This window comes from Dipodomys merriami, unplaced genomic scaffold (assembly GCF_024711535.1).
Source record: "Dipodomys merriami isolate MVZ:Mamm:240054 unplaced genomic scaffold, mDipMer1.0.p SCAF_2, whole genome shotgun sequence".
In the NCBI taxonomy this organism is placed as follows: Eukaryota; Metazoa; Chordata; class Mammalia; order Rodentia; family Heteromyidae; genus Dipodomys; species Dipodomys merriami.
This window is the reverse complement of record NW_027203381.1, coordinates 16,545,850-16,570,888: the sequence shown is the minus strand read 5'-3', so window position 1 is coordinate 16,570,888 and position 25,039 is coordinate 16,545,850. Positions and strand designations below refer to the sequence as shown.

Here is a 25,039-nt window from a genome sequence, read left to right as displayed (position 1 = left end):
TATCTTCCCTCTTTCTCCGTAAAGATTTTGCATCTAGTGAGGTATTTGCAACACATCAAAGGAAACTTTCCCTATCTCCCAAACATGAGAAATATTCAGTTCTGATAACAGATAAGTGAATTCAGGCAACAATTGCATCTGCTTCTATGAATTATTTTAGATTTCATTTGGGAGCTTGGTTGCAGTCAAGAAACAAATTAAGATGATCCTGCATGGTAGGGACGTAGGAGTTTCTATGTTTTAAAAGAAATCTTGTAATAAGATGTTGATTCTGCTTAGTGTTTATTACTAAGCCTATGAATGATGTCAGTTGATTGTTTCACTGTTTATTTTATTTATTTATTTTGTCAGTCATGGGGCTTGAACTCTGGGCTTGGGCACTGTCCTTGAGCTCTTCAGCTCAAGGCGAGCACTCTACCACTTGAGTCACTGCACCACTTCTGGTTTTCTAGTGGTTTATTGGAGATAAGAGTCTCACGGAATTTCCTGCCAGGGCTGACTTTGAACGGCAATGTTCAGATCTCAGCCTCCTGAGTAGCTAGGATGACAGGCATGAGCCACTGGCACCCGGCCCAATGTTTATTTTTAATTGTATTTTTTTAACTTGACAAGAGTGGCTCAGAGTACCAAGGGTTATCACTGTATTTTACCAATGAGGGAATTGTCAGTCCATTTTGCTTGGTGATAGGCTATGACATAGTGAAATAGTATGTTTTCTCCCCAGCCATTTTTCCTCCAACACTTTCATTTTATCCAAGCTGACCATTTGTGGCAGTGCATGTACAAAGGTGGTTTTCAGAAAACAAAAATTTGCATCAATATAAAAAGAAAGGATTATAGAAAATCAAAACAAGTAAAAGACTTTCCCATTACTGGAAAGAGTTTAAGGAAGTTGAGCCCAGAGATCAAGGACGTTTCTGAATGGGTACATGCAGATAAACCTTGCTGAACTGCACTGCTTTTTAGGTTTACATCAATTAAAAATTTTAAAGTTTTGAAAAGTGGTTTTCTAAGTTCTAACTCTTAATTTTGATCAAAGGTGAATTTATTTCTAATAGTTTTGGCAGCAACTTCTACAAATATTTTGAAAGATTAATTTTGCTTTGCTATATTTGAATTTTTTATGAACTCATATTTGGTTAGCATTCCTCTTAACTCTCGCCATGCTTTGTGAAGGCTTTGCTTGCTCATGAATTTCTCACTAAGAAATGGAATGTACAATTTCTAGAGTAAGGGAATGAGGCATTCTATCTAGGCTCTTTCTAAAAAGACATAACTCAATTATGGTGATGCAGGCTAATGGTCACAGAAAAAAATAGAAGATATTAACATAGGGACTTAATTAAATGTTCTGTCTTTCTTTTCTTCTGAGATTATATGCTGGCTATTTGCCTTTATACTTTGAAGACTGTTTGGGACTGTGGAAGACCACGGTGATTGGCCACCATTTTGGTTGACCTCTGAAATTAACACTGACCTTATTCTCCTTGCACTGCTGTTTCTTTATCTGTGAAATGTAAACCTTGAATCCAGAGAGTTCTGTTTTGTCTCTTCTTGCTCTGATGTTCATAGTCTTATTATTCTGTGATGTGGATACCCAGAGCACAAACAGCTTTATAGCCCTTTGTGAGTTTGTTTCTTGACTGATCTCAACAACACTTCAAGCAAAACCAACAAAAGGAAATGGCAAACAAGCAAATCCACTCTGATGGAAGCATCCCAGACTGGTAAGCTAGCTACTCTGTGTCTCCCATTAGAGTTAATTATAAAAAATGAATTCACACTGAACTTGGAAGCAGGAGCTCTAGATTCATCTTGTGCTTTGCTACTTCCTGGGGAGCCTCCTAATCTCTTTTGGTTTCAGAACCCTTGACTGTAAAATGAGAATAACAACAGCTTTTATTTCTGACCATTTATGGTTTCTATGATAGGTTACTTAAAACTCATTTGTAAATTTATAGTGTTTTAAATGGAACCTGTTGACATATCCAGCTCATAAAATAAACAAACAAACAAAACCTTCACTTACCCCTTCAAGAAAGAACACTGAATTTTACTTGGCTCCAGCCTTTCTCTCACACAAAGTCTACCAACCATAGTAACATATACAACATTTTTACTCTACAAGATATCTTATGAAACCCTTGAAAGAACAGAGACACCATGTTCCTACATATCTGAAGTTCCTGTCTTTTTTATGTCTTATTCCCAGCTAACCTCAGTGGCTAGAAAGAGGTGATGGATCTTTTTCATGTTCTTGGCCAAATGGGCTTTAGCCTTTGTCTCTGCAGATGTTTTTAGCTCCCAGATTTCATGTGGCTTAGAAACTTTCTCACAGTGATTCACATCTTAAAGGCATCTCAAGTTCATCAACTTTTTTACTCAGTCCTACAGTCAAATTATTATTGAATATTGCTTTGCATTTGTCCTTGTACAGTTTGAACTTGACAAAGTCCTGATTCCCATGACTCTTGTGAAGATGAAAAAGACATTGCTTAGAAGGACCAGATCTCTTCTGGATGTCACGTCCATCTCATCCTTTAAATATCTCCTGAAATTCTTCCTTCTGACAAAATAGGACCAATTGCTTTATACTATTTTGAACACAGAACCTCATAATTGCTAGGTAGAAGCTCTACTACTTGGGCCTTACCTCATTTCTTTTTGCTCCATTTTTCAGGTCTGGTTCCATGTTTGTGCCCACGTTGGTCTTGAAAGGTGATTCTCCTGGCCTTCATCTTTGTCTGCCTCAATTTCCCTGATCTCTGTTTCTAGAAAAGCTAGGATTGCAGACATAAGCCACTGGTACTGGACCCTTCTTGTCTTTCTTTTATTCTCTGTAGGAACTACTTTTCTTTTCTTTTTATGGTTATGCTTTCAAAGTGTCTTTTTTTTAAATAAAATTGTGAAAATACCGTACAGAGGGGTTACAATTGCATGGTCATTGTTGCCTCCACCTTTGTTTCCCCTTCCCATCCCTTACCATCTCCCCCCCCATACCCTCTGCTCTCCCCCTCGCTCCAAAGACTACTTTTATTTTCATAGAAACTCATGAAGTAGCTATTTTTCAGTTTGTGCAGTTGGCATAGTATATAGACCTGATTTACTCCTGTTCTCTTTGGAAATGATAAACTCAGAAAGCCCTGGAGGGGCTTGTTAACAAAATCAAAGTGGAAAAGCTGAGAAACAAGAATTTTCTACATTTCAGTTTATGAGCATGCCTTCCCTTTCTGTAGAATAACTGTCTAGAAATTTTTTTCTGCCTTGTCCTGTCCTAGATGTTGAGATTCCATTGACAAATCTTCTCTAACAGATTCCTATGGTAAATTCTGGTCTCATGGCTGCAGATGAGATTAGAGATACTGCAGCTTTGAAGAATGAAGTTGGAAGCCTAATGCAGTATAATTACTAATCATCAATGCTGATTAGTCTATTGAAGGAGAGAGAATGAGTCAGCATCTGTCATCCATTGCATCCAACAGGTGAGAAGATGGTGCCTTTGAGCAGGACTGCTATGAATCTTGTATGTCTGGATGCAATAGAAGTGACTCAGAACCCAAATTAAGAAAGTGTCACAGCCCAACACAGCTGCATTTCCTATTAGTTGGATTTTTGGGCCAAAGGCAGGGTACTCAATGTTAATTGACATTCGGATGAACATTTAGTTTGTTGAATCAGTCTTTCTCGTTCTCTCCCTTTCTTTTCATGCCATAAAATATAGCCATTTTTTCATATATTATTTAATGGTTCTTAGAAAAGTTACAGACTTGTGCAATCAACTAAAATTATTTTTAATCTGTTTTTTTTAATTGTCCCCAAAAGATCCCTCATCTGTGTTTGAGGTCAATACCCATTTCTGTAACCATCTGGTGAGCCCACGTCAGAAACTGACATAGTTAATTTCCAACTTCCCAGCTATTGCACCAAGTATGATAAAAGAAAGTTTAGGATAGTTAAACAACATTAGTCCTTGTATCTGGCAAGAGAAGAATTCAGGAAAGATACACAAGATGGTATCAAAGTTCATTAGAAAAGAAATACAGCAGAGAAAGGAAGTACATGGTGTAGACACATCATGGGGTGGACTGCACTTCAGCCCGTCTCTGCCATCTTAGTTGTACTCCTTGTTACAGAGCTTGGTTTAAACAGTGACAATTGGATTTCTGATTGGTAGGTCTCCTTTCTATTTCCTGTAAGGTGGTGATGTCAAAGACTTGCTGTCCCATTCTTATTTCCTCATTATTTTGTCTTTGCTTCCTCATTCTTTTGCAGTTCCCTGCTCCCATTTTCTTGTCAGGAAGGTTTTGATTTATTAGCGCATTCTGCTATCTGCAAATTGTATAGGCCACAATTGCCTGATTGGCTGCTCTTCTATTACCTGTATCATTTCCATCCCAGACCCAGTCAGTCATTAATCTGCTTGCTTTATTTCCTATTATTTTTTTCTCTTTTTAATTTTATTTGTTATCAGATATTAGCAATGAAAGAAGGGGATTCCATTGTGATATTTCCACACAGGTACACAGTGGCTTCTAATCATTCTTCCCCATCATTTCTCCTTTCCAACCCTCTACTTTCTATGGCCAGATATTCCATGTAAATGGAGTCATATATTGCAGAAGGTTGGTTGTGTCTCTGTGTGTATATGATTCAGAAAAATTACTTTGTACTTTGTACCTTACAAAGAACAGGATGGGTTTGTTGTTTTCACTGTAGTGTTTGTACCTTATATTTAACCAATTTGTGCTTTGGATTGATGAAACCTCTATTCAGTATTCAGCATAATGATAAATAAAAACCAGCATACTCTACTCAATCTTGACTTTCTACTGAAAGGAAGTAGAGTGTAGTGGGCAAATGCACAGTGTTGGGATCATTATTTAAGTTCACATCCTGGCTCTGTAACCTAGAGTTCTGTGACTTTAGTCTAGATATTTATTCCCTCTGTTTATTTCCTTTACATATTGATATGAAGGAAGTGGCAACCTATCAACAGGCTTTTATAAGGAATTAAATGATTTATCACATGTAAAGTGCTGCAGTGGTGCCAGCTTATACATTTGAGTGATATTTAAATTATTATTCCATTATTAATCAGGAAATAGCATGTGTTTTCAATTGAGAGATTTCTCAGAGATTTGAAAAAGATGACCAAAGGGAATTAATTAGGCCTGCTAGAAGTGAAGAATGCATTTTTTTTTCTTTCTACATGTTTACTTCACATGATACGTTGTTATAACAAATTCTGTTACAAGTTAGGGCAACACTGATTTTCCACTTATCTCATGAGCTTGGAATGTCAAATAGACATTTTGAAAGACAAGATTATAGGTATTACAAAATTGTATATTTGAATAAATTAAAGAAACTATTGAAGTAATTGAGATCATGGCATTTGCCACCTTGCTACAAAATAATACATTCTTGCTGAACACTAGTCTTTTGCTGAGTTTTGGGGAACTATTGTTGGAAGGCATAGCTTGTACTACCCCAGATTTTCTGTCTTCTTGAAAATATTAGCAATAACTAATAAAGTTGATATGGAAGACTGTTTTTCAATCATGCAAAAAGAACAATTAAAGTCACATTTAGAGAAACTTGTTCTTTTGATCATTTTTATATGAAATTTAAGAAATGATTACTATGTGAATAATCTCCAAGATGAGCTTCCTGCTTTACTCTCAACTATAAGCCTCCTCAGTATAGAAAATCTGGAGCTCTAGCTAGGAGTGGGTAATCCTAGATACTCAGGAGGCTGAGATCTGAGGATTATAGTTCAAAGCCAGGCCGTTCAAAGCCAGGCCGGGCAGGAAAGTACATGAGACTCTTATCTCTAATTAACCACCAGAAAATCACAAATGGTGCTGTGGCTCAAGTGGTAGAGTGCTGGCTTTGAGCTGAAGAGCTCAGGGACAGTACCCAGGCCCAGAGTTCAAGCCCTACAACCAAAAAAGGAAGAAAAAAAAAAAGAAAGAAAATGTGAAGCTCTCTGTCTGCTTGGTCCATTGATGAGTGACGATAACTATAAAAAAAAAGAGGAAGAGTATTGAATTTTCAAGGAATTGGAACATATTTCCACTCAAATGTCTAATATTCCTGCTTTACAAATAATCTTTAGTTCAAAATTATAAAGATGCACTTCTTTTTTTCTTTCTCTTTTCATATATATGTATTTATTGTAAGAATATTGCATAGAGGGGTTACAGTTACATAAGTAGGGTAATGAGCACATTTCCTATCAAGCATTGTTACCTCTTCCTTTGTTTTTTCCCTACCATCTCTTCCCCTCCCTACCTCCCCAACCCCACCCTCCCACCTGAAATTGTAAAGTTTCTTTTCCACTTAGTGTCTTGCACATCTCACTGTTACAATGGGTCAACCTATATCCTTACTTAAGCATTATATCTCTTCCCCTCCCCATATTATAAAAATGTATATACAAGATGCAGGACACTGGAATCAGATATAGTGAATGAACAGGGTTTATACCATGGGGTAAGAATATACAAAGGAAACAAAAGAATCACATAGTACATTGTAAGTACATTAAAAACAACAGCAAGTTCCTGTCTTGGGGTACATTTCACTTAATATCATCTTATATGGTCATATATACATAGCTTTAGACCTTTTCTGCTTGTTCTAGAATGTACTAGCTATTACAAATAAGGGAAACTATGGGACCTATGTTTCTTTGGGCCTGGCTTACTTCATTTAGTATAGTTTTTTCCAAGTCTCCATTTCCTAACAAATGGTGCAATGTCATTCTTTATATATATATGTTTTTGTGTGTGTGTGTGTGTGTGTGTGTGTGTGTGTGTGTATAATATACATACCACATTTTCTTTTTATTTATTTATTTTATTTTATTTGTGAACATACTGTACAGAGGGGTTACAGTTACATGGGCAGGATAATGCAACATACCACATTTTCTTGATCCATTCATTTATTGAGGGGCATCTGGGTTGGTTCCATATCTTAGCCATGGTGAATAATGCTGCAATAAACATGGTTGTGCTGGTAGCTTTGGTATGAACTTGTTTGTGATTATTTGGAGATGTACTTCTTTTTAAGACAAGGTATTAGAATCAAGCATTTTAATATTAGCAAAGGCTAAAACAAGCAACCACAGAATCTCTAAGGGAAATAGAAAAGTCAGTGTGGACTTGGATCTGTCTCTTCACAACTGGGCCATGAATGGGCATTATTTCCTTAAAAGCATTAGAAAATATGAAAATCTAGGTCTAAAATTGAAGGGTGAAGATTGAGGTAGCACTAGTACCACATACCAGGGAATGAAGAAAGACTGAACAAGGAACTGATTGAGCCAACAGTTCAATTCTATGACAATTCCTCGTTGTTAGGAAATGGGGCTTTAAGCAAGTAAGTGGAGACTGATGATCAATTGAGAAGACCAATGACTGGGGAAATAAGAACTAACAGAGTAACCCTGGCAATATGGAAAGGAAATTGAATCAAGTCTTTCTCATATGACATCTTGCTGGGAAAAGGCTGACTTGGAACTCACCTGCTAGACTACCAGAAGGCTTTTTATATTCCCTTTCTAGGGACCAAAATGGGATCAAAGCTTGGATGTGAGCCAGGCCATAGGGGAAAAGATTAGGTGAAGCTTGTTTCTAAATTTAGAACCAGTAGAAGAGTAGAACTTCAGACAAGCCTTTACAGAAGCTTATGCTGTTCCTCCCAGAACTCTTCCTGAGATGCTATTCTGGGTGATAGAGAGTTCTAAGACTGTATCCTGGCTTTGCCACTCACTACTTAGCCCATGTTGTCTCCATTTCTTCACCACTTTTACTCAAAGCATCATCATCTAGACAATGCTGAAAGTAACTACTATTATGTCAGACATCAAAGAAGGAAATCTGACACAAAAGTGGGTCTTCAAAAATTAATACACTTAGAGGAGAAGACTTAATTCAAAATCCAAAACCTGTACATGTTCCAAAAATCTGAGGTTTTTGAGGAACAATGCTCGATCAGTAAAATCCAAATACATTTTAAAGCAAAACAAAACAAAACAAATAGATGAAATACCTTCCAAATCTGAAACAGTTCTGGTTCCAGATATTTCAGATAAATGGTATTCAACTAGTTATATTCATTTTGGACTTCCATATGGAGATATCAAAATGTTATTCAACAAATGTCTATTGAGTAACTTAAGAAAATGATGTACTCCTGAACCAAATTATCACTGTGCAAATTCTGGGCAAGATTTAAGTCAAAATTCAGTCTTAGCCAGGCGCCAGTGGCTCACACCTATAATCCTAGCTACTCAGGAGGCTGAGATCTGAGGATGGCAGTTCAAAGCCAGCCCAGGCAAGAAACTCCTTGACCTCCAATAAACCACTAGAAAAACAGAAGTGGCGCTGTAGCTTAAGTGGGAGAGCACTTGCCTTGAGCTGAAGAGTGCAGGAACAGCGCCCAGGCCCAGAACTCAAGCCCCGTGGCCGCCAACAACAAAAAATTCAGTCTCTCTCTGCTTCAGCTTTACAATCTATAAAATGATTCTGATAATAGAATCTACTACATAGAATGTATATGAGAATGACATGAGCTCAGATTTATAAAACATTTACAATATGAGCATAATACTACTACCATATGGACAATATACATACGAGGTTCAAGGGCATCTGGGCATCTTTATCAACATAAACTACATTTCTGTTAATGAGGAATCCGTTTATTAAGCAATTATATTTTGGTGCCTATCCAGAAGAACTTGATATAGTTGGTTTTGATATAACTTTTCTGGTCAGGACTTTCAGGATATGGATAAATTATTAGTACAAGAAAAGAGCCCAGAAATATAGTTAGATGGAAAAAATAAGATAAATCTCTAATGCATGTAATAAATGAAGCTAGGCAAACTGAAAGTTTGTTTGCTTGCTTCTGTGGACAGAGTGGTCTAAATAATCACAACAGAAATTTGACAATATTTAGAATTGAATGAAAATGATGTTATTAAACACCAAAGGAGCTAATGCAGCTGAAGAAATGCTCAGAAGTAGACTTACAGCCTTATTTTTTATGTTATTAGGAACAATGGTAACAATCCTGGAGATACTATGCTAAGTGAAATAAGTTAAGCTTAGAAAGGCCATTTCATCAAGAATGTACTTATAATGTACTATGTGATTTTTTTTGTTTCTTTGTATGTTCTTCCCACATGTTACAACCCCTGTTGTCACTGTATTTGATTCTGGTGTCCTGTATCTTGTATATACATTTTTCTAATTTGGGGAGTGGAAGGGATATTTCAGAACACTTAAATGAGGATGCAGGATGGCCCACTGTAACGACGAGATGTTGAAAACTCCACAACTTTGCGGGGGGGGGGGGGGGAGGAAGGGAGGGGAGAGGAGGGAGAGGGAGGAGTTGGCAAGGTAGGGAGGAAAGGGATACTAAGGGAAAAACAAAGGAGGGGGTAGCAATGCTCAATAGGAAATGGACTCATTACCTTGCTCATGTAACTGTAACCCCTCTATACAGTACCTTTACAATAAAAATATATATTTAAAACAAAAAGATATAGTCATAAACTGCTTTGTTAAATAGAAATTCTTTTGTATAATACTTAAATAATAATAAAAATAATAAATATCAAACTTATAGAAACAGGGAGTAGAAAGGTGATTACTAAGGTCTAGTAAGTGATTTGGAGGGAGGGATAAGGAAAGGGTAGAGACATTATCCAAAGTCTCAGTTAGATAGGAGGATCAATTCTAGTGATCTAGTGATCTATTGCACAGTATGCTCACTTAATCCTAACATTATATATTTCAAAGTTGTCCCAAAAATACATTTAAGTATTCTTACCCTAAAGGAATGAGTATGCTAGGTGATGTGTGCAGATTAACTAGTCTGATATATGTGTTATACAATATATACAATGTATTATCCCATTAGAGTCCATAAGAACATATACTTATTTTTATATTGTTTATAATATTATAATGCTTGCCATTTATTTTTTATGGTTCTGAGGATTGAACCCAGTGCCTTGTGTAGCACTTAATATAACTGGCAAAACATACCTCATTCCACAAAATCGCTCCACAAAATTATTCTCCATTATTTTTTACAAAACAATGTTTGAATTTATTTAACAATCCCCAAAATAACCCACAAAAGGACTTTTGTATCACCCAGACCAATGACTTGAGACAAGTTTCTTAAGAGAAATGTCCATGGAATAATTTTAATATACTGAAATAATTTTGCAAGTTATATTCTAGAAAGGTTAAACTGTTATTAAGCATTCTGGGCATGAAGATAATTGGAAAGTTTTACTTAGAAGGACAATTGTATTTAAAACTTATTTTACTGTTTAAAACCTAGTTTAAAAGGCGTAAACTGTGTAAACCATCAGGATCCAACACAAAGACAGCATATAGCTTATTTTGCAGGGCTATTAACCACGCTTAGGAAACTGCTGAGAGCAAATGATAACTCACTTGGTATCATGCTTGGAAAGGGCTGACTAGATTGCAGACCATCTACTATTATCTGTAACTAATAGAGCCCAAGCTACCCCTACTTTCACATCATCAAATCTCGAGCAATGGGTGTTCCATCATCAGTCACAGTCAGATGTAGACAAAGTAAGATGAGCATCATCCCTTCTCCCTGCCAACTCCATCCATCACTGCCTTGGGGAATTTCCCAGAGCCAAAAGAGGCACTGTAAGTCGTGGAGAAAATGAACCCAGAAGGAGAACTTAGGAGATACGTGTACTTGTCCCAACAACGTTATAAAAAAATAATATAATTTTAGAATGTTCGCGTTAAAGGGAACTCATAAATCATTCTGCCCAGTGTCAGGATTTTACGATGAAGATTCAGAGTGAGGAAGTGACTGGCCGGTGCCACTTTCAAGCCATCATCAATTATTTATTGAGAAGCAGATGGATTTAAGAGAGAGGTGTACTCGTGAGCAAATCCTAGACTCAGAATCTTGGACGCATCACATATCGGGACTGTGCCTGGGCCAATTAGTAACTGTTGTCAGTGTTCTTAATTATCAGGCCCTTAAATGGGTTTCCTCTGAGCCTGCCTGTCCTCATGTTTATTCTGGGGACAGAACAAAACAGAGACATTTAACCCTTTGCTTTATTTTGTTTTGGTGACGCCATCTGTCACTCTGCTTCAGTTTTTAAAAATTCTGTCATAAAGAATTCTTTCCATTGATTAATTCTTTGTCCTAAAGAACTTTTGTCATATCCTCTCTATAGAAGGAAGTTTTGCATGAAAATGCCAATGTTACTCTCTCCTGCAAAACATTGTGTAAATACAAGGGGTAGTAGGTGAGTGGCTTGTTCATCATTTGCTAGATGGTTGCTTTTCCTCCTCAGAGGAATAATTCCTCCCAGAGATAATTCACAAGCATATCTCCTGTATTATGATAGAACCACAGCCAACGCCAACTCTATGGAGTCTAAAAACCCCTATCATTGTATGGTGAACTCAGCCTCCAGTCAGCTCCTTCTACCCCAAGGCCCTACAGGAGTGTATTGATCAATCTGGGGTCACATATTTGGTGCTTAACGAAAGTTTTAAAGCCACAATAGAATTCATGGAGTGTTCATTTTGTTAAAATATTTAGACTATAGTTACTAAGTGAATTAATCCTTTAAGGTATTTGCACAGAAGCTGGGCATTGGTGGCTCACATCTGTAATCCTAGCTACTTAGGAGGCTGGGAGCTGAGGATCATGTTTTGAAACCAGCCTGGGCAGAATAGTCAGTGAGACTCTTATCTCCAATAAATTACACCCCACCCCACACCCCAAAAAAGCTGGAAGTGGAGCTTTGGTCAAGTGGTAGAACACTAGCCTTGAGGGAAAGAAGCTCAGGGATAGCACCCAAACCCCAAATTCAAGCCCCAGGACCAGTAAAAAAATAAAATAAAATAAAATAGCTGCACATAAAATAGACATTCTCAGACATAATGAAAAAAAAAATCTGTTTTGAGGAAAACAATAACAAAGAGAAATGTCCTTTAATCCTGTGCTTTAAGTTATCCAGAGTGCTCAGGAATGTTTTTTGCAGGCTCTGTCCTTACAGATACTTCTCTGCAAAGATGGAGAAAAAACTGTCCTGGGAAATCTCAGAATCAAATATGAGCAATCTTGCTGTTTTGTCCCTCTGTGTGTACTAAGTTATCATCTAAATGACTGGGGTAACTGAGCTTTCCTCCTCAAGATGCTACTACTCAGAGCCACACCTCTGTGTGATGGAGCTGGCTTGCAGATATCACCTCCCCTCTTCCTAAACCCTGCAGTCGTATCCACACCTCTGTTTACATTGCCATTTCAGTTCACTCTTTGAGATTTGACTGTTACTATATTTGAATAAAGACATCCCACTTGGATGAGAAAGAAGGGCTAATGTAATAGGCTAATAAGGTATGCATCACTAAGTGAACACCACGCCTGCCTTCTCAAATGAGGTTCACCCACAGTTTGTTCCTTCTGGTAGTGGTTAGAACTCTCACACTCAGTAGATAATTACCATCCACATCCTATGAGTTTAAGAATAGAAGCTAATGGAAAACTCAGTGGTTCAGATGCCGATAAATGTAACACCAGTTACTACAATACACCTGAATTGAACAGAATTGTGTGCAGAACAGAAATTTTATTGGTTAAAATTTTGTTTCCAATCATGTAGTTTTTCTATCCTTTAGCAGAAATGAAGGAGGTCCCTACACTTCACAGCTTGACAACAAAGGCTGATGAAAGCAAAGTCCCTCTAAGAAGGGACACAAAACAGTGCCACCAATTAGTCTTCTAGGAAGAAGGCTCTGAAATGGAGGTTTCACGTAGAACTTGATGGAAAGTTGATCATTCTGCATGGGCAAAGCTCAGTCTTCATGTGGTGCTTGACGCCCATGGCGAGACCTAATGCTGAAGGAATCCTTCAGGGTTGAGGCAAGGGAACTGAGCCCTAATTTCCTCATGTCACCATGGATCAGGTGTTGGAGAAGAACCTCTAGGGAGAATATGGCCTGGAATGAAACAGAGATGAGTGTTTGCACTGAAGTCAACTGACAGAGGTAGCACCACCGGCCCCCACCCCTGGCACTGCCAGCTGTAACAAAGATCTGGGCTGTACACCACAGGATCTGCTCCACCCAGTGCTGGCCTGCTGTTCTCCATCTCCTCTGTTCCATCTCACACAGTGAAATGGTGAGAATTACAGGTCCATTTGGGAAGCTTGCAGTCTGAGAGATGGTGGCTATTTCCTTAGAAACCATCTATGATCTTTAGGAGCTGAGGTGTGGATTAATTTCAGAAATAAGCAAACACATGAAAAGCACCCAACAAGCTTATTTTTCAAAATTACCATCTCCTTTGACTACTTTTCTATCCACCTGCTAACGAAATTATTTCCCTTTCAGGGTACCATAATTTGCACTTAACAACTGAGATATTTGGGCAAGAAAAGTCTTTTCCTCTTATTATGCTTCTCTTGTTTTGTATATATATATATATATATATATATATATATATATATATATATATATATATCTCCTGGTATACTATAATGCTCATAAAATTGATCCTGAGAGAATTCATAATATTATTTATTCTTGAAGCTAAATATTTCCTGACCGTTTTCATTTCCTTGATTTTTACAAAAAGTTCTTTCACTTGTTTCTTCTACCAAAAAGATCAGAAAATAGACTTTAAAATTCCTAAAGGTGATTTCTTTATGTAAAAGTCGTGTCTCCAACAAATCAAAGAAGGATTGGACAAATGGAATTGCATGAAGTTGCAGAGCTTCTGCATGGCAAAGGACATAGCTAGCAAGATCAATAGAAAGCCCAAGGATTGGGAGAAGATCTTCACTTGCCATACAATGGACAAAGGTCTCATATCTAAAACATACCTTGAACTCAAAAAACTAAGTCCCGCAACAACAAATCTTCAAAGAAACAACTGCCCAATAAATAAGTGGGCTAACAACTGAAAGAGAAACTTCTCTGAAGAGGAAAGAAGGATGGCCAATAGACACATGAAGAAATGCTCAACCTCCCAAGCCATAAAAGAAATACAAATCAAAACAACATTGAGATACCACCTCAGTCCAGTTAGAATGGCTAAAATCAAGAACTCTAAGAACAACAGATGCTAGAGGGGATGCGGACAGAAGGGAACCTTACTGCATTGTTGGTGGGAGTGTAAACTTGTTCAACCACTTTGGAAAGCAGTATGGAGGTTCCTCAAAAGACTCCACATAGAGCTCCCCTATGACCCAGCAATCCCACTTTTGGGCATCTACCCAAATGTTTACAAACAAGACCACACTAATGCTACTAGCACGACTATGTTTATTGCAGCATTATTTACCATAGCTAAGATATGGAACCAACTCAGATGCCCCTCAGTAGATGAATGGATCAAGAAAATGTGGTATATATACACAATGGAATTCTATGCCTCCATCAGAAAGAATGATATTGTCCCATTTGTTAGGAAATGGAAAGACTTGGAAAAAATTATACTAAGTGAAGTAAGCCAGGCCCAAAGAAACATAGGTCCCATGGTTTCCCTTATTTGCAATATCTAGTATAGGTATGAGTCAAGCAGAAAAGGTCAGATAAATTGATGTTAGGGAAATGAACCCTAAGATATGTATTCAAATGTTTTTTTTTCTTTCATGCAATTGTTTCTAACACATTTATAAGATTATTTCTTTGTTGCTATGTATGTCCCTCCCCCACAGTATAACCCCTTCTTTCACTGTATTTGATGTTGGTATAATTTGTGGAGGGGAAGGGGAAAAACAAATAGTTTAAATAGGGATACAGGTGGACCTATTGCAGCAATGAGAAGTACAAGTCATTATGTGGAAAATGAATTTTACAACTTTGGTGTGTGGGGGGGGGAGGGAAGGGCAGGGAGGACTGGGTGGAGGGGTGGAGGGAGGACAGGAAGGGATGGAAAAGGGAAACAAAGGAGGAGGCTACAATGCTTGATAAGAAATGTACTCCTTATCTTGCCCATGTAATTGTAACCCTTCTGTACAGTATTTTCACAATAAAAAAATTAAATTAAATTTTAAAAATGTCAAGTGTCTCAAGAATATTTATGTATGTATTATAGATACATAATGTATATATATGCACACATATACATACATATGGGTGTGTTTGTATATGTATGTGTGCATGGATAGGTAAATTTTAGTCATATAAGTACATTAGTATATTTAGTATAAGTATATTTTATTATATATGCTTAACATTTCAGAAAATGTGAAAGGTACATTAAGTTTGTTCTCTGCGAGAATACAACTGACTTTGATACTAAGTGCTGGTATGAAATCTGTCTTCATGTAAGCAGTTTTGCCTAACTTCATTTCAACTCCAGCATGAGCCCCTTTTCTTTTTTCTTTTACTCTGGGGCATGAAACAGAGGGATAAGCTTGGGGGATATGTAGCAAAGCAAACCTAAATCACAAAATAATAAGATAACAAAAGAGGAGCTGAGAGTAAGAAAAGTGGCAATGTTGTGTGAACTAAGGGGCAGAGAAAATCACCTTATGCATGCTTGAAATCTGTAAGGAGAAGGAAGCAGGGGACAGTAAGGGAACCAGCCTTCCAATAAAAAAGCACAACAAAAAGATTTGTTGGGTTTGATGTTATTCACAATGTCAGGAAGATACATATTGTAGTCATTTTTAGAAAAGTACCAGATTAAAACTATTTTTTTTAAGTTACAGAAAGTGAAAACATTGCATGGAGTCTTGATTTACTTTTTCTTAGTTTTTTTTTCCTCTTGGAGTTGTTAGGTTTTTTTTTATTATTTGTAAGTTTTAAAAATCTTTATGAATGGAGAGCTAAAGATTTAGTTATATATTTCTAATTTCATGGGAAATAATAAACTACCACTGGAACCTTCACATTATTGTTCTTTGAGGCCCAGGCAGAGGCCAAAAATTCAAGTGATCATTATCAGCAAATGCTGGGGGGGGGGGAGGGGGGGGTACAAAACAAAACAACAACAAACTAAGCCCAGAGTCGGTGGCAGTGAGTTTCTAGGATGTGTACTTCCAGATTTTCCTTCCCTGTGTAGTTCTGAGTGCATGTTGGCCAGTGGAGACATCTTGCTTCCCTGTGTAGTTCTGAGTGCACGTTGGCCAGTGGAGACATCTTGCTTCCCTGTGTAGTTCTGAGTGCATGTTGGCCAGTGGAGACATCTTGCTCACAAGGATGAAGACGGAAGTGATATCTCATTACTGTGGCACACTGAAGGCTGGTGCAGATCTGTAACAGGGTGACAGCACACCATGGTGTGCCTTTCTCGTGCCTCACCCTGTGATTGAGGCAGAAGCCCGTCTGCCACTTCCTTGACAGACACAGTCTCTTCCACCACATTTCCCCACCCATGTCCAGATGAGCATTCAGTGTTAGCGAAGCTGCAGCTTGGACCAGTCGGTGACTGCTTCCTGTTCCAGCTGCCCCTCAGGTGTATCTCTGTTGCCCATACTTTGTGTCCATCACATTTTTTTCTTCCCTCAAATCTGTGCTGTAAACCTTAGGCTTTGGCATCAGATCCAGAAGCAAAAGGCTCACATAGACATATCTGATAAACTTAGAGAGTACCAGAACGTTGCTCCCTCCCTTTGGGCACACTATCTGGAAGATGTTCCCTGACAGTTACTGTCTCCTGGAATCTCTACTATGTGAGTGGTCCTCTAAGGAGCACCTCCTCTCATTGTCGCCTGCCTGGCATACTTCGTGGGCCTGCTCCAATGTGGAGCAATGGAAACCTTTTCCCTGGCAGGATCAAAAGTTAACATGAACCAGGCTAGCAAGTAACAAAAGATTCAAAAGTCTCGTTCTTTCTCCTGTGGCAATATCAATGTCCCCTGGTGCCATAGATTCATCTTACTCTTTTATTCGTTTTTGAACTATACTGGAATAATTGTAGTCTGATATTCAATACAGTTGAGAAGAAAATCTGTTGGTTAGCATCTTACTAACATCTTTATAATTTTGTGTCTATGTGTGTGTGTGTGTGCATCCTGGGGCTTGAACTCAGGGCCTAGGCACTGTTCCTCTGCATTTGTGCTCAAGGATAATGCATTGCCACTGAGCCACAGCTCCACTTTCTGATGCTTAACTAGAGGTAAGAGTCTCATGGATTTTCCTGCCTGGGCTGGCTTTCATGTGCAGTCCTCAGATTTTAGCCTCCTGAGTGGCCAAGATTCAGGCATGAGCTGTGGGTACCTGGCAAATTTTTAAAGGAACCTTTATAGTTAGCCTTTGGAAAGTAGAGCAGATGAACAGGAAGATATATTGAGGTAAATCACAGGAATGAGGTGAGAGGAATAGAAATGAAAACTTCTATTTTTCTTTTTTGCCACCATTCAATTCCACTGTGCTTTTTAGTTAGCCGAGATTAAAGTGTGTGGTTATACTTGCACAGAGTATGTAAAGCAGTAGCATGTATTCATAATTCCTCATCAGAAAAATAAACACTGAATCCAAATGCATTAAAGCTATACAGGAACTCTAATGGTTCACCAAGTTGATGACCTAAGTTAACTGTAATCTGCTTTTACCATCTTCTCCAAGGACTGTAATTATTGATCTGATATTGATTCCTCCCAGCCTGTTCCCACAATGTGAAGCTCCATTCTATTTTGGGCATGTCAGATAATTAGTAGTTTTCCTAACTCAGCCACAAACTGAAACTTTCATTCATTAATCGTATTTTTTTTTCTTCAGCAAAAGCTGTTCAGAAAGAATTTTCAATTTTGATTGGATTGCACAGAGTTGGGAATCATGGCTTTGGGTAATCAATTGGAAAGCATAATATCAAAATATGTGCTTTCATCATTTCACAGTTTTAAAATTAAATATTGAAGATCAGATATTATGTCAACAGATTATTTTATTTAAAAAATGACCTAAGACTCTTTCTACAGTTAAATTTTGAAATTTAAGAAATTTGTCCTGATGTTGGTCATTCATACTTCATTGGAAGTAGTGTTTTAGCAACTTTTCCCAGAAGTATAAGATTACTTTTCAACAAAAAATAAAAGTATGCATATAACTTTTAGAAGCAAATCAGTAAATTCAATTAAATATCCATCTTAAGCTTTGTGTATTTGATTTATCTTACAAAAATATAACGTATTTACCACTTCTGATGGCTTTGTAAAGTAGAGCTAAGCATATCTAGAACTAAATAAATCCTTAAACAGTTCATTATTATTATGAAAGCTTATCAAATTTTACACATGACTTAACCTATGATTCTCAAACAGAAAATATACTAATCAGTAGAAGATTCCAATGAAGGAGAGAATAAAGTGATATTATACATTTTACTGTTTTATATTCACTTAGGGTCATTTGTTTATCAGTAGCTATTATTTTGGGAGATAAATATTTTTTGCCTCATTTTTAGTGAGTAGCCCACAAAACCACACTCTGATGTTCTTAATTATGTTATGGATGACAAAACTGAGCCCCTGAAGCATAAAATATCTAACCCACAAGCGCAAGGGCACAAACAGTGCCTGGCCAGCTGAGCAAATGCTGACCCAGCCCATGCTACCATCTTGTAGAAGTCAGATATATTGATATGACTTGGTTCTCCCTATAATTCTGACATGATTTGAGCATTACTGGTGTGTATTTGGTTTTTCCTGAGGAAGTTGTAAACTGCGTTGCACTGACTTTTAACTGACCCACAACTAGAAGTCAGAATGTCCACTGGTGATGTGTGGAAATAAACTTCAGTCCTTTCTTAGGATCCAGAAGACTCTGTAGAATCTTCTAGAATGTGAGTTGGTTTGATCTGCTTATGGAATTATTGGAGACAACATAGACCCTTGGTTGATATTGCTGCACAGTGTCCTCATGTCTGTCCCCACTTCACTATCTGTGCAATATCCTATCTTTATTTCTCTCTTCCCCTTCCTCTTACAGAAAATACCTTGTGTCAATTAATTCTGTACAGTATTTTTCTTACTAGTTCTTTATTTGGTGCAATGATTTTTATAATCTTAAGGACTTCTGCCTCCTTTGTACTGTACATGGTCCAGAGTGAGCCATAAAATAATTGTCTATTTCTTTACTAGAACTAGCTCTCTTCAACTCAGTATAGACAAACTACCAGTCAAACCTCTTGTAGTTACAGTATTCATTTCCCTAAACGTAGTGACTTCAAACAACAGAAATATGTTTTCTTACATTTCTGGGGACTGCAAGTTCAAAATCGCAGTATTGGACTGAAATTTAGGGCATCAGAAGTGACAAATTCTCTCTAGGTATAGGAATCTGATCTCTGCATGTTAATGCTTATGGTGGCTTATAGGCTCACATTCCTTCACCTACCTCAGTGGATATATTGATTTCTTTCTGCTTTGCCTCTTATAAAGACAATTGAGATTCCACCAGGGCCCACCTGGATAATCTAGGATAATCTCCACATCTCATATCACTGAATCCTTTCTAAAATAAATACTTGCTATTTAAGATAACAATATATCTTGGGGCTTGGATATGGATATATATCTGGGAACCATATTCAGCCTACTATATTTATGTATTGCTGACTAGAATATTATCCCCAAAGTTACTACTTTTCTCAGTTTCTGTGGACCAGGAGACTAGGTGGGAGTTGGCTGCATCTTCTGTCTTACAGTCTTTCACAAGGCCATCATTGTCACAAGATTTTGTTTGAAAGGAATTCAATTCTTGTTTGCTCTATGATTATTGTAGTGTCTCGTTGCTCATGGGTTGTTGGACCGCTGCTTCAAGTCCTCGTGAGTTGTTGGCCGGGAACCTCTCTAAGGATGTTATCAGAATGTAAATAACCTATTTTTTCAGTCTTCTCACATCACACGGCTGAGAGTTCAGCAGCAAGCAAGAAGACAAGAGAGAATACCAGCAAGAATACACCAGCCAAATAGTCTTTTGAAGTAATCAAGGAAGTCACATCCATCATTACTGACTAGGTCCAACCTACATTCAAGAGGAAGGGTTTGTCTGGGAGTGTGCATGCCAGAGCATAGATCACTGGGGCCACGTGGGAACCTTCCTGCTGTAGCTCTCAAACACAACATATTCTTTTGCGACAACGTGGCTCAGCATTCACTAATGCTCTTCAAACTAAACCTCTTCACACTGGTGCAAAGCTTCTGAATGGAGAGCTATTCCATAGCTTTCTACCTTCCTCTCAGGTGGTAACTAACACAAAGGGCTTTGTGCAAACAAATTTCAGAATCCCACAGTATCATTTTTCACACCTTTGTATCACTGGGGTCTGTTCATCCATTTGACTTCTCCATTAACTAGGGTTCTTTGAGGTCAAGGACTCTGCCATTTTCCTTCTGTGTTCCCAGTGCTTCTCCAGCACAGTGCCACTCAATAATGTTGCTTTGAACATTAATTCTTTTCACCGCTGCATGCTTTTGTCCTTGTTGTGATTCAAATGTGATGGTTGAACAACGTCATGTATTTATAGTTGGCCATATAGAAGTTGACTTAATCTTTAATGCTTTAGTAATGTGTTTCTGTATAAACAAATCCCCTATGAATTCTGTTAAGATGAAAATTCTTATTCTCTAGGACTAGAAAAGAGCTCAGTATTTGGAATTTCTAATATGTTTAAGCTGATGGCCATGTTGTTTGTCCAAAGGCATTGAAAATAGTAAAGCAAAAGAGTGAAGGAAAAACAAACTGTAAGAAAATTATAGGAGAGAATTGTTTTCTAAGCAAGAGGATTTTCCCACAATAAGATCTGTATGAAAATAGGTTGAGTATGTGAATTCATGAATTCATTATTCCAGAATTCAATTGGATAGGGGCTGGAAATCCAATTGTTGAAGAATGTGTCAGAGGATCTAATGGAACAAACAAAGTAAGTTGGGTTCTACTCAATGTGATCTATTGAGGTCTGTGGTTCTGTGGAGTTTCTTAAGCTTTCCATGAGAAGTCATAAAAACCTAGTCTTCCATTTTATACCTTTTTGTCTGCTGATGAAGTCTGTACAGGGTTTTATTAAACACGTTCAGTTGCTCAGAACACACACTTACAAATACAATATGCACAAGAATATATTCATTGTGCAAGAAGAGTTCTCTGATTCTGTAAGCCCTGATTTAAAAAACAAAACAAACAAACAACAACAAAAGCCCATGGTCAAATTTCAAATAAAAATCTCCCTAAATTTCACCATTTGAAATATAGAGCTTATTTCTCACCCTGGATAATGCTTCAAGGGTAACAAATGATCAACCAACAGTGTCCAACCACAAAATAGCTAAAAGCTCTGAGTAACCAAACTGACTCAGCAAATCCACCGACTGTATGACTCTATGGTTTTTGTGCTTTGCTCATGGGGAAACCCTTTGGGTTTTCCTTCATTCTAATATTCATCTGTTCTTTTTATCTTCTTCTTCTTCTTCTTCTTCTCCTTCTTCTTCTTCTTCTCCTTCTTCTTCTTCTCCTTCTTCTTCTTCTTCTTCTTCTTCTTCTTCTTCTTCTTCTTCTCCTTCTTCTTCTTCTTCTTCTTCTTCTTCTTCTCCTTCTTCTTCTTCTTCTTCTTCTTCTTCTTCTCCTTCTTCTTCTTCTTCTTCTTCTTCTTCTTCTTCTTCTTCTTCTTCTTCTTCTTCTTCTTCTTCTTCTTCTTCTTCTTCTTCTTCTTCTTCTTCTTCTTCTTCTTCTTCTTCCTCTTCCTCCCTCTTCCTCTTCCTCCCTCTTCCTCTTCCTCCCTCTTCCTCTTCCTCCCTCCTCCTCCTCCTCCTCCTCCTTCTCCTCCTTCTCCTTCTCCTTCTCCTTCTCCTTCTCCTTCTCCTTCTCCTTCTCCTTCTCCTTCTCCTTCTCCTTCTCCTTCTCCTTCTCCTTCTCCTTCTCCTTCTCCTTCTTCTTCTTCTTCTTCTTCTTCTTCTTCTTCTTCTTCTTCTTCTTCTTCTTCTTCTTCTTCTTCTTCTTCTTCTTCTTCTTCCTCTTCCTCCCTCTTCCTCTTCCTCCCTCTTCCTCTTCCTCCTCTTCCTCTTCCTCCCTCCTCCTCCTCCTCCTCCTCCTTCTCCTCCTTCTCCTTCTCCTTCTCCTTCTCCTTCTCCTTCTCCTTCTCCTTCTCCTTCTCCTTCTCCTTCTCCTTCTCCTTCTCCTTCTCCTTCTCCTTCTTCTTCTTCTTCTTCTTCTTCTTCTTCTTCTTCTTCTTCTTCTTCTTCTTCTTCTTGTCCTTCTTGTCCTTCTTCTTCTTCTTCTTGTCCTTCTTCTCCTCCTCCTCCTCCTCCTTCTTCTTCTTCTCCTCCTCCTCCTTCTTCATCTTCTTCTTCTGCAGGTCCTGTGGCTTGAACTCAGGATCTAGGAACTGTCCCTGAGCATCTTTTTGCTCAAAGCTAATACTCTACCATGTGAGCCACAGTTCTAGTTCTAGCTTTTTTTTTTGGTAGTTTGTTGGAGATAAGAGTCTCAGACTTTCCTGCCCATAGTAGCTGAGTAGCTTTCCTGAGTAGCTGAAGTTGCATATGTGAGCCATCAGCACACAGCTTCATCTGTTCTTACTTTAAAGACAATTCTGATCTTACTTTAAAGACAATTCTGAGAGATAACTTGATATAAAAGTGGGAATGATAAGCACAGGCAGTGAGGGAATTGCAGCCTATACAACTGGCAGAGGACAGAAGAAGCTGAAAAATCAAAACTTGCCTGACAAAGAAATGAAGGGAGGGGGCTGGGAAGGTGGCTCAGTGGTAGAGCTCTTGGCTTGCATGCATGAGGCCCTGGGTTCGATTCCCCAGCACCACATAAGCAAAAAGAAGTGGCGCTGTGGCTCAAGTGGTAGAGTGCTAGCCTTGAGCTGAGGAGCTGAGGGACAGCACCCAGGCCCAGAGTTCAGGCCCCACAACTGGACCCCCCAAAAAAAAGAAATGAAGGGAGGGGGTTACAAAAGAATTAGGAAGTAAGACGGTGAAAAGATTGAAGAGATAATGATGGAGCACTAAATCTTTGGCTCTGTGACCTTATACAAAATCAAAGAAGACCCACCACTCAAAAATACATCTTCAAGAACTACAGTTCACTCTACTTTTTAGTCCATGGCTATTCTCTGTAACCTTGATGCTGGCACACGAAGGCTGAGATGGACTGAAGTTCTGTTTTCCCATGTTATAGACATGCCGTATGATCTCTTTCTCCTCTAAATTTCATTTCAAATAAACTTCCCTATCACTTTAACCATATGTTCATATCTTCGCTACATTCGTCTCTTGACAGATGCTAAGACTGAAGTCATCTTAGCTGTCCTAAATTTAACCTACTTGGTGCATTGGCTAGGAATTTATCATTAAGCATATCTTTTCCTGACTTTGATTCTTTAAGTGACAGAAATCCAGAATATGGCTGAGATTCATCTCTGTGGGGGTAACTCTTAAGGTCACATACACTTCCTTTTTTTGAAAATCATTTATTTCCAATCACTGGTGGCTCACAGCTGTAATCCTAGCTACTCAGGAGGGTGAGATCTGAGGATCATGGTTTGAAGCCAGCCTGGGCAGGAAAGTGCATAAGACTCTTATCTCTAATAAATTACAAAAAGAAAAGAAAAAAAAAAGAACAAAAAGCTGGAAGTGGCTCTGTGACTCAAAGGGTAGAGCACTAGCCTTGAACAAAAGGACAGTACCCAGGCCCAGCGTTCAAGCCCCAGGACCAGCCAAAAAAAGAAAGAAAAGAAAAGAAAAGAAAAGAAAATCAGTTTCTTTCTGAGAAGTTTGGCTTACATCAAAGATTAGCAAACTTTTCTCTAACTAGTCAAACTGAACATACACATATATTTTCCTATTCAACTCTTCCATAGCCAATATGTAAACAACAACAACAAAAAAAGAGGCTGCATTCCGAGAAAACTTTGCAAAAATAAATGGTGGACTAGATTTGGACTCTCAGCCATATTTACCTAACCCTAGTTTTAAAGATTCTGTATGCACCTGCCCAGTTGAGATATTTCAACATGTAAAATTAGATAGACATTTTCACTGTGGTATGAATAGATTATACTCACTTGAAGCACATTTGCTTTGGAACTGAGAACAGTATGTAAACTCAAAGTGACACTGTTTTACAGAAGACTTTCGAGGCCTTGGCGTCAGGCAACAGCAGAGGTGTTATTGATCACAGAAGGTCTCTGGAGGATGCTACAATCACACCATTGCAAGTTATGGCTCTGTCTGTTTGTATGATCGGTGTGGCTCCTCAGAGGGAATGATTAGGATTGGAGTTTCCCTGTTGAGGTCTTTTTGGGACTGCTCACTGGCCAAGACAGCTAAGAAGCCCCAAGGGAAACCCTGAGCCCTATTGTTGGAACTGTAAAAACTGTAAATAATGGACTGGCTGCAGTAGTTCTTTTCCATAGGGCCCCATACTGACTGCTATTCAATTGTAAATATCCCCTTTCTGCAGATATACCAGAGGGCATAGAAGAAGCTGCCATATATTATGCTAAATATTCCCTGGAATACAACCGCATGAAGAAAGGACAAGGCAGGCAGCAAAACCGACCCATTAACTTGCTGTACATCTGTTTCTGCTTCCTCTTAACTCAGGGCGCTAAGACAGCTGACTTTCCCTTTGAGGCACGTAGGTATTTTTATAGGCACTGAATGCATACCTGCTTATGTGACTGCATCACTCTCTTATTCCTTCCATGTAACACCTTACTGAAGAAGATTGACTTACGTCATTTACTTTTCCCTGCAGTGTTTTCCCCTTTTCATTTTAGTCTTGTTTTGCTTTAGCTGGTATATAACCTTGCCTCCTGAGAAGCTATTAAGCAGCCTCGGAGAGATTTCAGAGAGGCTTGAATTAATATCTATTTACATCTGCTGCTGGGTACTGTCACCAAGACCTTGGCTTAAATTTCTTATTCATTATTCCATTAACTCTTTTTCTCAATTCAATTCATTTATTTGCTAGTTTTCTAGATTGATTCCTGACACACTCCTGCTGTTTTGAACTTTGAGATTCTGAGCTGTGAACGATGGCAT

The 25,039-nt window shown here is 38.2% G+C and overlaps 1 long non-coding RNA gene across 1 annotated transcript in view; it reads left to right on the top strand.

Moving 5' to 3' along the window:
• The window catches only part of LOC138831984 (uncharacterized), a 77,131-nt gene that overhangs the window by 4,442 nt on the left and 47,650 nt on the right, over positions 1–25,039 (top strand). The window lies entirely within an intron of this gene.